Genomic DNA, 12,500 nt, shown 5'->3' with positions numbered 1-12,500 from the left:
TAAGTATGAATATACACTTGTAATGCAAAGAAAGTATCCAGGGCTTGTCGATACCGTGGCCAGGAAACCAAGAATGGTCTAGTGTTCGGACACAGGTTTAAACCCCCTCCCCTCCTCCTCCCGCCATCCATTACTAACTACAACGACCTTCCTTGATCTCTTGACTGAAAGGTAGCTCACTCCTTTGCTTTGCTGTATGAAGCACACACACACACACACACACACACACACACACACACACACACACACACACACACACACACACACACACACACACACACACACACCGCTCGCTGGTGCAGTGGTAACGCTCTCACTTGCCAACTGGTGGACGGGAGTTCGCGCCTCGCTCAGGTTGCGAAAAGTTTCACTGACGAAGTGGGTGGTTACTGTCCCCCTTGAGCAAGGGGACGGGTGTGTGCGTGTGTGAAGGTCACAGCCTTGCCCTTAGATCGGATCATATGAGCTCTCAGCTCCCTTCCGGGAGGGTAAAAGCTGACGATCACGACCATCAAGTGATCCTGACCGACCCGGTGAATTACACACTCACACACACGGAAATGTGTGATAAAACAAGGAAAGAACACAGTTCAGTAAGAGTTTGAATCCTGTTAAAATATAATACTGGTTCTGTCTTCGAGAGCGTGGGTGTTATTAATATAATTCGGTAAGTAAAAATATCCATGTAAAGGGTGAGGTGTGCTCTACCCTAAGCTTAATACAATTATCAGCTAGTAGCAAGTAAAAAATAGTAATTTACTTCATGAGTGAACCATATGGAAAGTGTTTGTTAGTCAGGATGTCTTCATATGCTTTACGTTTTCCTGTCCGACAGAGTCGTATTTTCACTTCAAATGAATAAAGTCATCTGGCAGTAACAATTTTGCAGTTCCAATTCATGTGAACTGATAATTCCAGGAATGTGAACTAATGATTTGGATACTGTCTGCCTCCCTTTCGTTCTGTTAATTACCAGTCCCCGCCCCGGAAGGGCTCAGGTACGGTATTGTTTTCACTCCGTTTATCTGTTTGTTTGTTTGTCTGGCTGTCTGGCTGTTATTAACTTTACGCAAAAACTAATGGTGCGATTTTGACTAAAATTACAGGGATGATGGGATATGACCTTCTAAACACCTGATTAAATTTGGGGGCCAAATTGGGCCAAGGCCCAGGCTGTAGGCCCCCCCAAAATATAAAAAAATAAGTTTTAAAAAATCATTTTTTTCTCCATAATTCCTGTCAAATCCATCATATCAACATGAAATCGAAACCTAAAGGTGCATCGTTCAAAGTTGCATCCTATAATATGCCTCATTACATCAGGGAGGTCACCCTCCAGTTATCGATAGGGGGGTCAATGTCAGATGGGTCGGGCCTAAACCTGCAAGTGGGCATAAAATCGTCGGGTTTCACCCGATTTACTCCAAATTTGATATGTGACGTCTTTGACTAGATACCCTGTTGCATTTTTACGCCAGCACTAAAATGACTGCCGGGGTCGGGTTTGCTGTGTCTTGACACCTCTTCTCGTTTTACCTGCTTCTATGTGTTTCATGTCTTCTTCTACAGAAAGTTTATGCTCACTTATGCTGAATAAAATCGCCTGTTCTTAGCAGGAGTGAAGTAGCAATCAATGTGAAACAATGAGAGAATGTCTGATTCTTTCCTCTTGTCTGATCAATTGCCTGTCACGTTTTCCTTTACAAGAAGGGTTGTGTTATCACATAGTCTGAATAACGTCATGTGGTCAAATCAAGAATATGAGTCAATTTGAATCAATAATCCAATATCTGTGTCAGTCTGTTTGTCTGCCTGTCTCTCCTATTTAGGAGGTGATTGCTTTCCGAAGATGCATATAATCGTTTGTTTTTAGCAAGAGTAAAATAACAATTCATATTCTCAAATGGCGTGTGTCTGTGTTTTTCCTTTACCTCGGAGAATAGGTTATATTTAACCTTCTTACAAAATGCGTTTGTTGATAGTATGAGTAAAATAACATCATTGACGAATCTCTCTAAGGCATTTGCCTGTCGTTCCGTCAATTTTTCTGTCTCTTTCTCTGAGCATGACTTCTATACAAAGACATGATTCTTTGTCAGACAGAATTCCAAGCTACTTGAATGTTAAGAAAAATATTACAATATTTTACATGTGATGCCAATACGAGTATAACGCTCATTCCGTTTTACATCACGCACTTTTATTACGTTACTGTGCAGTCAGACGACAACACATTCTAAGCATAGTAAGCTGCTTCAAACCGCGAAGTAAAGTAGTCAGCCATCCTTCGATCAAGCGGAGGTGGTGGTAGTTTGGGATGGATGGGGGAAGGAAGGGGTGAGGGAGCATCTATATCACGTAAATAAGCTTGAAAAAATTCTAAATGCACTGTAAAATAATAAACTAGAAAAAACTCAGAGAGTGCATACCTCCGCCAATGCCGTTGCCATAAAAAAGGATTCGGATCCTGATTCGGGGAGATATTGAGTGGAATACATAGGATCCAGGTCCACCCGAAAATTTAATCAATTCTATCTTTGCCCAAGGCCCACCGTTCCACAAAAATTTAGTGAAATTCGTAAAGAACTTTTGGGGATATCTTGTGGGCAAACAGACAAACAAACAGACAAACACAGTAGAATACATAACCTCCTCGAACTTCGTTGGCGGAGATAAAGAACGTGATGCAAAACGGAATGAGAGTTATATTAGCATTGGTTACAAATGCAAAATATTGTAATATTTTTCCTATCATTCAAGCTTGCCTGGAATTCTGTATGAAAGAGAATCATGTTGTTGAACAGAAGTCACCCTCAGAGAAACAGAAAACTGACCGAAAGACAGACATATGCCTCAGAGAGATTCGTCAGCGTTGTTATTTTTAATATCAACAAACACATCTAGTAAGCTAGGTTGAACGTAAACTATTCCCGCAAGGAAAAGGGAAGACACAGACACACGCCATTGGAGATTACGAATAATTTTTATTTTATTATTGCTAAAGACAAGTAATTATATGCATCTTCGGAAAGTGCTCGCGATCGTTCGCTGTTGGTGCACTTTCTGTGGATTCCCTCTCATATTGGTCTCACAGCCAACAACGCCGCTGACCTCCTTGCAAGGACTGCCTGTGGACTGGATCCGCCTGCTGTGGATGATACTAATGCCTCCCCCATTTACTACAAGCAGATAATACGCAGAGCAGCCCGCTCCCCTATTCTCCACCGTAGACATACTGAGAGGGCTCACAGTGCGTCCATCCAACATTTTGACCACTTTCTCTCTCGTCCCCATAGATATCGTCGCAGTGGTCTTATGGTTCGTCGACATAACGTGGTGTGTGCCCGCCTGAGACCGGGCTACCGACCTGTGTGGCAGGTGGCTGGGGCGGGCAACGCACCTCATTTCTCCTCTTGTAAGATGTGTGACGCACCCAGTGCCAACACCCTTGACCATTATTGCTTACAATGTCCACTTGTCTCTGATTTAATACTACACGGACTCACATTAGTGGACACTTGTAAACATTTGTTGGAAGATGATAAACTGGATGTTATTCTCATGCGTCATCCATACTTTGGTGGGTGTTAATTTGTTATAACTCAACAGCGTGTCCTGCGTGGCACGAGTTCCCCTGTACCCACCTCACATACCATGGCACTGTACTAGGTTAGTCGCCTTCGGGCGTAATAAATTAATCAAATCAAATAAAAAATCAAATCTTCGGAAAGAAATCTCCTCCTAAATAAGACACACAGCCAGACAAAGAGACAGACACAGTTTCTGGATTGTCGAATCACATTGATTTATTATATTATATTCTTGATTTCACCAGATGATATTATTCACATTATGTGATAACACAGACCTCACTACAGAGGAAAACGTGATAGGCGATTGGTCAGACAGACATGGGGAAAGAGACAGTTTCTCAGTCATTATTTCACAATGATTGCTACTTCGCTTCTGTTAAGAACAGGCGATTATTCAGCATAAATGATAATAAACTCTTTCTGTAGATGTTGACGTGAAAGACAGAGAGGCAGGTAAAATAAAAAGAACGAAGGTGAGACTGGCAGTTTCCAAATTATTAGTTCAAATCAAATGGAATTATCAGTTCACATGAATTGGTATTGCAGTAATGTTACTGCCAGATGATTTGATTCAGTTGAAGTAAAAATACGACTCTCCCGGACAGGAAGACGTAAAGCATATGAAGACACCCTGACTAACTAGCAAACACTCTCCATATAGTTTGTTCATGAAATAAACTGCTAATTTATTCTTCTACTGGCTGATAGTTTTATTAAGCTTAGGCTAGAACACGCCTCACCTTTTACACGGATATGGTTAATGAATTACATTAATAACACCCACGCTTTCGAAGATAGAGAAGGTGTTATACTGTATTTTAACAGGATTCAGACTCGTACTGAACTGTCTTCTATCCTTGTTTTATCACACATTTCTGTGTGTGTGTGTGTGTGTGTGTGTGTGTGTGTGTGTGAGAGAGAGAGAGAGAGAGAGAGAGAGAGAGACAGACAGACAGACAGACAGACAGACAGACAGACAGAGAGAGCGCTTCATACCGCGAAGCAAAAGAGGGAGCTACCTCTGGATCAAGAGATGAAGGAAGGTGGTTGTAGTTGGCTGGGGGTGGATGGAGGGAGGAGGAGGGGTGGGGATTTAAAGCTGTGTCCGAACTCCACACCATGCTTGGTTTCCTGCGGCATCGACAAACCCTGGATACTTTCTTTGGATAGGGAGTGTACTAACTTTAGGGTATAAGTCTGTTGAGTGCTGTAGGTAAGGTGTATGGTAGAGTGTTAAATAAGAGAGTTAGAGAGGGTACAGAGGGATTGATTGGTGATGAGCAGTGTGGCTTTAGGAGAGGGGAAGGATGCGTGGATCAGGTGTTTGCTGTGAGAGGTGTGTGAAAAGTAGTTAACGAACGGTAAGGATGTGTTTTGGGAGTTCATGGATTTAGAGAAAGCATATGATAGAACTGATAGGGAGGCTTCGTGGACTGTTTTGAGATTGTATTGACTTGATAGTGCGTTGTTAAAAAGAAGAAAATTTATGTAAATAGTAGAACGTGTGTAAGAGTGGGAAATACTGTGAATGATTGGTTTCCCGTGAGAGTGGGGATGCAGCAGGGATGTGTGATGTCGCCTTGGTTGTTTAATATTTATATGGATGATGTTGTGGGGGAGGTGAATGCGAGAGTGTCAGGTGGAGGTTTGAGTGTGGTGAATGCTTATGGTAGTCAGTGGAATCTGAATCTGCTGCTGTTTGCGGATGATACTTCACTGGTAGCTGATTCGGAGTAGAGATTGAGACAGTTGGTAGAGGAGTTTGTAGGGGTGTGTGAAAGGAGAAAACTGAGAGTAAATGAGAATAAGAGTAAAGTGATGAAGTGTACGAGGTTGGTAGATAGTACGAGGAAAAGTATAGTCTTGAATGGTGAGTTGCTTGAGGAGATTGTGTTTTAAGTTTACGGTCACACGTCGCTGTGGTTGGAAGAATAGATGTAGAATTGAAAATTAGAATGAATGAAGTAGGAAAAGTGCTGGGAGGAATGCAAAAAGTGTTTAGATGTCGTTCGCTTAGAATGGATGCAAAGAGAAGGCTATATGAGGGTGTAGTTTGTTTTGTTTTAATTAATTTATTACGCTCATAGAGCGACAAACCTAGTACAGTCCTCAGTCTCTAATCATACATAGTATTCGTGACACGTAGGACACGCTGTCATGTAGAGTGAAGGTGGACAAAGGCAAGAGTGATCTTACAAGAAGGTGAAATACACCAGCATACACTGTGAAACAAGTTTCAGCACCCACCAAAGTGTGGGTGTCGGGCTAAAACAGTATCCAAGTTGTCATCATTTAACAAGTGCCGACACACATGTATTAAGTCCTGGCCCTGGGGCAGCAAATCACTCACTGAGGGACACTCGAGGCAGTAGTGATGGAGACTGTTGGCATTTGGACGGTCGCAGAGCTTGCAGGTGGAGTAGTGGGGTACGTACCTCGCCTCGGAGACTTGCCACAGAGGTCTGTACCCTAGCCGAAGCCGGGCAGTCACAATATTATGTCTGCGAACCATGAGCCCATGTCGGCGATACCTCGGGGAAGAGAGTCGGAAGTGGTCGTAGTGTTGTATAGATACACTCTGTGGACGCTCAACATTCATGCGGTGGAGTGTGGGGAGAAGTGCGGCATAGTATATGATCCTCTTGTAGCAGAGAAGGGAGGGTGCAGCACCGTCAGGCAGCTGCAGTTCGCAGGCACTCTTAGCGAGGAGGTCCACCCTATCGTTCCCAACTATTCCAACATGGGAAGGAATCCACAAAAATCGTATGCAGAGGGAAAGATCTTGAGCCGCTACTAACTGATGAAAGATGTGGTTGATGAGTGAGCGTTGAGAGGGGTGTGGAGACGAGATGGCCTGAAGTGCAGACTGAGAATCACATATCACAACACCATTCACCTGCCACTGACGGAGGAGACTGACAGCCAGGAGAAGGGCCTGAAGCTCACAGTATGTAGAGCTGGACGAGTTGGGTAACCTGCGACCAACCCAGCCACCCTCCGGGGGCTCCAAGTCCGGTGAGTAGATGGCGCAGCCAGCACTGCCATCAGGCTGTATGGACCCATCCACATAGAGGTGATGTGTGTCAGGGACAGAGGAGGCGAGCGCAGCAATGTGCTCCAAAGCTAGCTGTTTCTGAAGGGAAGGTGGGTCAGTCTTTGAGGTGGGTGTGAAGGTGACATGAGGCTGTGGAATCCTCCATGGGGGTGGCCCATGATCAACCTCGGCCACGGTAACGTCGATGTGAAGACGCTGCAGGGAAGAGCACACTGTGTTGACGAGGGTGCGGACGCCAGGACGAAGTAGAAGGCGAGGAGCAGCAGGGTCAAGTGAGGCTCGCAGGACGTGGGAATAGTGTGGAACAAGATGGGGTGAGTGAAGGCACTTGATGATGAAGGAGGTGACGTTGGCGTGGATCCTCTCAACAACTGAAGGAAGATTTAGTTCAGTCAACATGGTTACTATCCTGGTGGAGGTGGGGCACCCAAGAATATATCGCATCACTTTGTTCTGAAACTTTTCTAAAGGCTCCAAGGTGGTCCTAGAGAGCTGGCTAAGTGCTGGGGAGAGATAATCGATGACTGACCGTATGAAGGTAATGTAGATGTTTCTTGCCAAGGGGATGGAGATGCCGGCAGCATAATTAGTGAGCCACTTGAAGGGGACAAAGCGCTGTTCTAGCCGGTGGAGGAGATCTTGGATGATGGGATGGACACGCTGCCGAGCAGGTATGGCTGGAGTGATGCGCACTGGCGTTCCCAGGTATAGGTACTGCGTACAGGGCGGGATAACTCTTTGTCCCACAGTAAACACCGGGAGTGTACCACAGCCCCGAATACTCGACTCTTGTCTGGGGAGAGAAGGAGGCCACAAGCAGAGGACGACTCGTAGAAAGACTGTAGGAATCTCTGAAGACCGGCAGCAGAGGTGGAATGCACACAGATGTCGTCAGCATAGCAGGTGATAGTCGTGCCAGGAATATCGGGTAGAAGAGTCAGCAAGCGGTGCATCAGAACATTGAAAAGAAAAGGACTTAAAACTCCACCCTGGGGAGTACCAAGCTCGAATTCCCTGGACATGCTACATGCCCCTTGGAATAGCATACGTGAGGTCCTGTTACAAAGATAACCTTGGATCCACCGTAGGAGATTACCGTGTACCCCAAACTCAACCAGCTGGTCAAGAATAACCTCCTTGTTGGCAATGTCAAAAGCACTCTTGAGATCAAGAAATGCTACCACACTGGCGGGGGAGAGGCGGGCATACAGGTCCATCAGGCAATGGTGTGTGCTTCTCTGTGGCAAAAAACCATACAGGCTCTGAGATAACTTGTCTTGTAGCCGGAACATGAGGCGAGCAAGGAATATGCGCTCAAGCACTTTACAAAAGCAGGAGGTGAGTGAAATAGGCCTGAACTTGTCTGTGCCAGGTTTGGGAATGGGCACAATGGTACTAGAGGTCCAGGCATGAGGCACGTATCCCCTTTGGAAGCAAAGATTGTAGAGCTTCAGCAAGGGAGAGCCGGGAACTTGAGGAGGAGGCGGAGGACTTGAAAGGTGATACCATCTTCCCCGGGTGCAGTCGTCTTACTCCTGGCAAGAGCACAGCGCAGTTCATCTTCAGTGATGGGTACGTCGTCTTCTTCATCCGGCCGGAGTAATGCAGCCATGAGACGCAATGTGCGGGCGTTCCTGTGGGTGGAGAGTGCCTCTTGAACATGGACGGGAAGACTGTGTGACTGCGCCTGCTCAGACCAGGTAGTGATCAGGTCCTCTGCATACTGTGCTGGGCTGTGGTGAAGAGCACTTGGGGGTTTCCTCCTAATAACTCTGTTGAAAAGGTGCCACATGGAGGCAGCACTTGTCTGGTGATTGATGCTATCAGTATACTTCCTCCAAGCCTCGGTACGGGCACCCTGCTGAAGGGCAACAAGGTCATCTCTGGACGCACGATACTGCATGAGACGGGCATGTGTTGGTTGGCTCTGGAATGCGATACCATCATCCACAGCTTGCCTTTCTGCCTGGAGAATGCGCTGATCCAGTGTCCAGGCATGAGCCACACCGTGTCTTTTGATGTGCGGACGTGTCACAAAACGAGTGTAAAAGTCATGTGTTGCTCGAACCAGAGAGGAGTACAGATTCTCAGGCGACTGGAAGTTAAATGTTGGTAGAAGACTGGAGATGTAAAATATGTAGTTAGGGCAGTACTTTGGAGGAATGGTGATGCGGAAGCGAGTGTGAGGAGAGGAAGGTCCACTTGGTAGGGAGTACTGTAATCCAAGAGCAATGTGATCAGAGAAAAGGGTTTGTATAGAAAAGCGCTGAACATGTGACACCACCAGGCCAGAGGTAATGATGTGATCAAGCGTGCCTCCTTGGGTGTGCGTGGCGCCCCCAGTAGGCCAGTGAGTGAGCCGGTGTCGGCGGATGTATTCGAGAAGAGGTAGTCCACCACGATTTGGGGAGGGGGAGGCATCACCTAGGGCGGGGTGCCGGGCGTTGAAGTCCCCCATGTAGATCATGCCTTGCGACGTAGGTGGTGGGAGAGCAGGGAGATTGATCTTTCCTGGAGCAGAATACACATTGCAGAGTCGAAGCTTCCCAGCACCCACGGTGATCTCGAAGAGCTGGAAGGTCATGTTGTCATCGGTAGAGCAGCGGAGGAGTTGATGGGGAATGGAGAAGTGAATGTAGCTCACGAGGCCATTCCTGACGTGATGGACATAAGAGACGAAGCCTGGGAGTGGGGGAGCTTCAACCCCGAGCACATGGCACCCTACAAAAGCTTCCTGAAGAAAGATGACATGTGGGTGGTGACGACCTATATAAGTCTGGATGGCAGTAAGCTTCGGGTAAGTTCCGATACCACAGGCATTCCAAGAGATGATGTGAAGCTGCATTCCGTTATTGAAGTCTGCCTTTAGGTTTACGGGAGGCTGGTGGGGACAAGGACGTCGAAGTGTTGCCGCCCGATGACATGGAAGCGGTGCTGCTCTGAGGCTTGCGGTGCGGTGGCTCCTTGATGAGTCGATCACTGAGCTTTTCAAAGGTAGAGGCGAGGGCTTCTAGTCTCTCGGAAAGGGTGGTGATAGACGTGATGACGGCATGGTGTGACTCAACGAGTGTGGCGAGGGTGCGCTCAGTGGTGGCTTGCTGGGTGGCGAGATTATCAATGCGGGTCTCGATTGCATCAAAACGTGCTTCAATGGCTGCGCAACGTGCCGTCAGGTTGGCAACGGCCTTGTGAAGGGCAAGGACTTGCAGCGAGGCAGCCAAGGTAGAGGATGGAGGTGGTGAAGCAACGCCTGGTCACGACCATGGTTGTGGTGGTGGTGGGGGCAAGGTGTGAGGCGTAGCGTCAACAGCAAACGAGGCGGCAGACGGAAGCGCTTCAGGCAACCGTGCCACACATTGACTCCTTGTTCATTACAGCGGGGGCATTTCCACACTGATGTATCTGGAGCAGGTGGGGTGGGCTGGTCTGATGCAGGAGTAGCATCAGCAGTGGTAGGTTGGGTGGGGGTGCGATGTGGGCAAGTCCGGGAGGAGTGGGGGCCGGCACACCAACCACACTTATCAGAGGAAGCAGCACAATACCGGGATATATGACCAATACCCCTGCATTTGTAGCACCAAGGCAGTTCGTCTCTCATCCTTTTAAACTCACAGGATGGAAGGCAAGGAAGGAAGCTGAAGCTGAAAGCTGGTGGTGGTGGGTCTTGGAGGCTCCATACGACAACAAGCCGGTTGATGGGTGTGCCATGTTGATAGAAGCGACGCACAGTGTATACGCCATTAAGTTCCTTGGCCAGAGAAGGGTCTACATCAACAGGGTAGTGGGTGACGAGACATGTCGGGAACTTCCTCAGCCTCTCAACGGAGTCCTGAACATCAAGCTTCAAAGATAAGAAGTCACCTTTCGCAACACTTTCGATGATGTCGGGACGTTTACGTGAGATATAAACAAAACGGGAGGTGACAGCAGACATTTTCACCTCGGCCAACTCCCGATTGAGGCAGAAAGCCCTGGTGACGTCAGAGAGCCAGCGCAGCTTTGTTTCTACAGTTGGGTTCCCACAGAAGACAAGCTTGACATATTCAGCTCTGGGAGCAAATGCAGGAAGGACGGTGGTGGCCAGAGGGGGTGAACAATGAGAGCCAGGGCGAGGGAATGAATTATCAGAAGCAGCTGGATGAGAAGTCTCGATGCGCCTGGATGCCTTGGGAGCAGGTGAGGACGAACCACTTGAATCCGAAGCCTGGTCCATGGGTCGTTTGGTGGAGGTGGTAGGCGTAGCGGGAGGGGGGACTGCAACACTGGGCTGCCAAGAGGTGGGGCCAGGTTGCTGTGTGGCGAGTGCCACTGGGGGCGAGTGTTGGTCTGTTATGTCCTTGTCCTCACTGAGATAGAGGTCAGCCTCAATGTCAGCAAGGGAGGCAGGGCCAGAATAAGCCATGTTGCCACAGCAATGAAGTCAGGGAGTCAAGACGCAGCACCGGTGGGGGTACAGTGACGTGCACATGACGTCACCACACGTCACACTCCCCCACCATGCATGCGCAGCCGGGAGAAAATCTGACGAGAGGGGGTCGGCCGAGATATAATTTCACGACTGCTACTAGTCTAAGGCTAAAGCCCCAAAGCCCCTTATGTCACCAAACAGACGACGGGTGCTTACTATTGCTCCGTGCCAAGGCTGGTAGACGGCAGATCACTGGAATGCCCAAAACTTTCAAGGAAAGGAGAGAGCTCTCAAGGTCTTGTTTATACCAACACAATATGGCCAGAGAGCGAGGGTGTAGTGATACCAACTTTTTTTTTTTTTTTTTTTTTAACAGAACGGAGGAAGGGAAAACAAATGAATAAAAAAAAAATCCATACACCAGATTACTGGTGTCCTCTGTTCATAAAATGTCTGTAATAGTTAGACTTGAACAGCTATGGGTTGAAATTTGGAGGGAAACGACTCTGGGGAAGCGAGTTCCAGAGATGTGCAGTTCGGGGAATGAAAGAATTCTGATAGGCAGATTTTCTGCAATATTGCTGAGTAACATTCCAGTCATGAGCGCTAGCAGATAACCGTGTAGCACGAGAGAAGGCATGGAGTGGTGACACCATGGACGCAACTTCGTCTGAGCATTTGCCAAAAAAAAATCTGTAAAGTAATGCAAGGGAGGCAACATTACTTCTTACTTGCAAGGGAGGTAGTTTATTTGTAATGGCAGGGTTGTTTATGACTCTAACAGCTTTGTTCTGAATTTTGTCTAGATGTTTTAATGCAACCTCTCCACATCCATTCCACAAGGGTGAGCAATATTCAAGCTGAGAGTACACATGACTCTTATAAATTATAGCTAACTGCTCATCAGCAAAGAAATTAAGGACTCTGTGCAATAATCCAAGTTTCTCTGAGGCGGTTTTACAAGTGATCTGACATGAGGGCACTGTTAAGTGAGACTCCAAGATTTCAATACTTTTGGAGATGGGAATATTAGTAGCACTGAAGGTAATGTACGAATCTGGCAATATCTGTCTATAAGTAAACGGTATATACATAGTTTTACTAGCATTAAAAGAAACAAGGTTGTTTTGTCCCCATTCACTGATCGTAGATAGATCATGATTTATGGAGATGGCTGTACTGAGTTGAGAGGTAGAGATATTAGACTTTGTAAATGGGTGTCTGAGTGTGAATGAACTATGTAGTGTTGAGTCATCTGTATATGTGTGAATGGGATTGTGGGTGACAGATAAGAGATCATTAATATGAACCAGGAATAGGGTTGGTGCCAGAACTGATCCCTGTGGCACGCAGGCGTTAATTGAGTGGAAATTAGAATATACATCATCTTCTTTTACTCTTATTTTCCTGTCACTAAGATATGAAGAAGTCAAAGGAACAAAAG

This window comes from Coenobita brevimanus, chromosome 90 (genome assembly GCF_032717465.1).
Source record: "Coenobita brevimanus isolate Jiangsu-jjx chromosome 90, ASM3271746v2, whole genome shotgun sequence".
NCBI lineage: Eukaryota > Metazoa > Arthropoda > Malacostraca > Decapoda > Coenobitidae > Coenobita > Coenobita brevimanus.
This window is presented reverse-complemented; position numbering follows the sequence as displayed.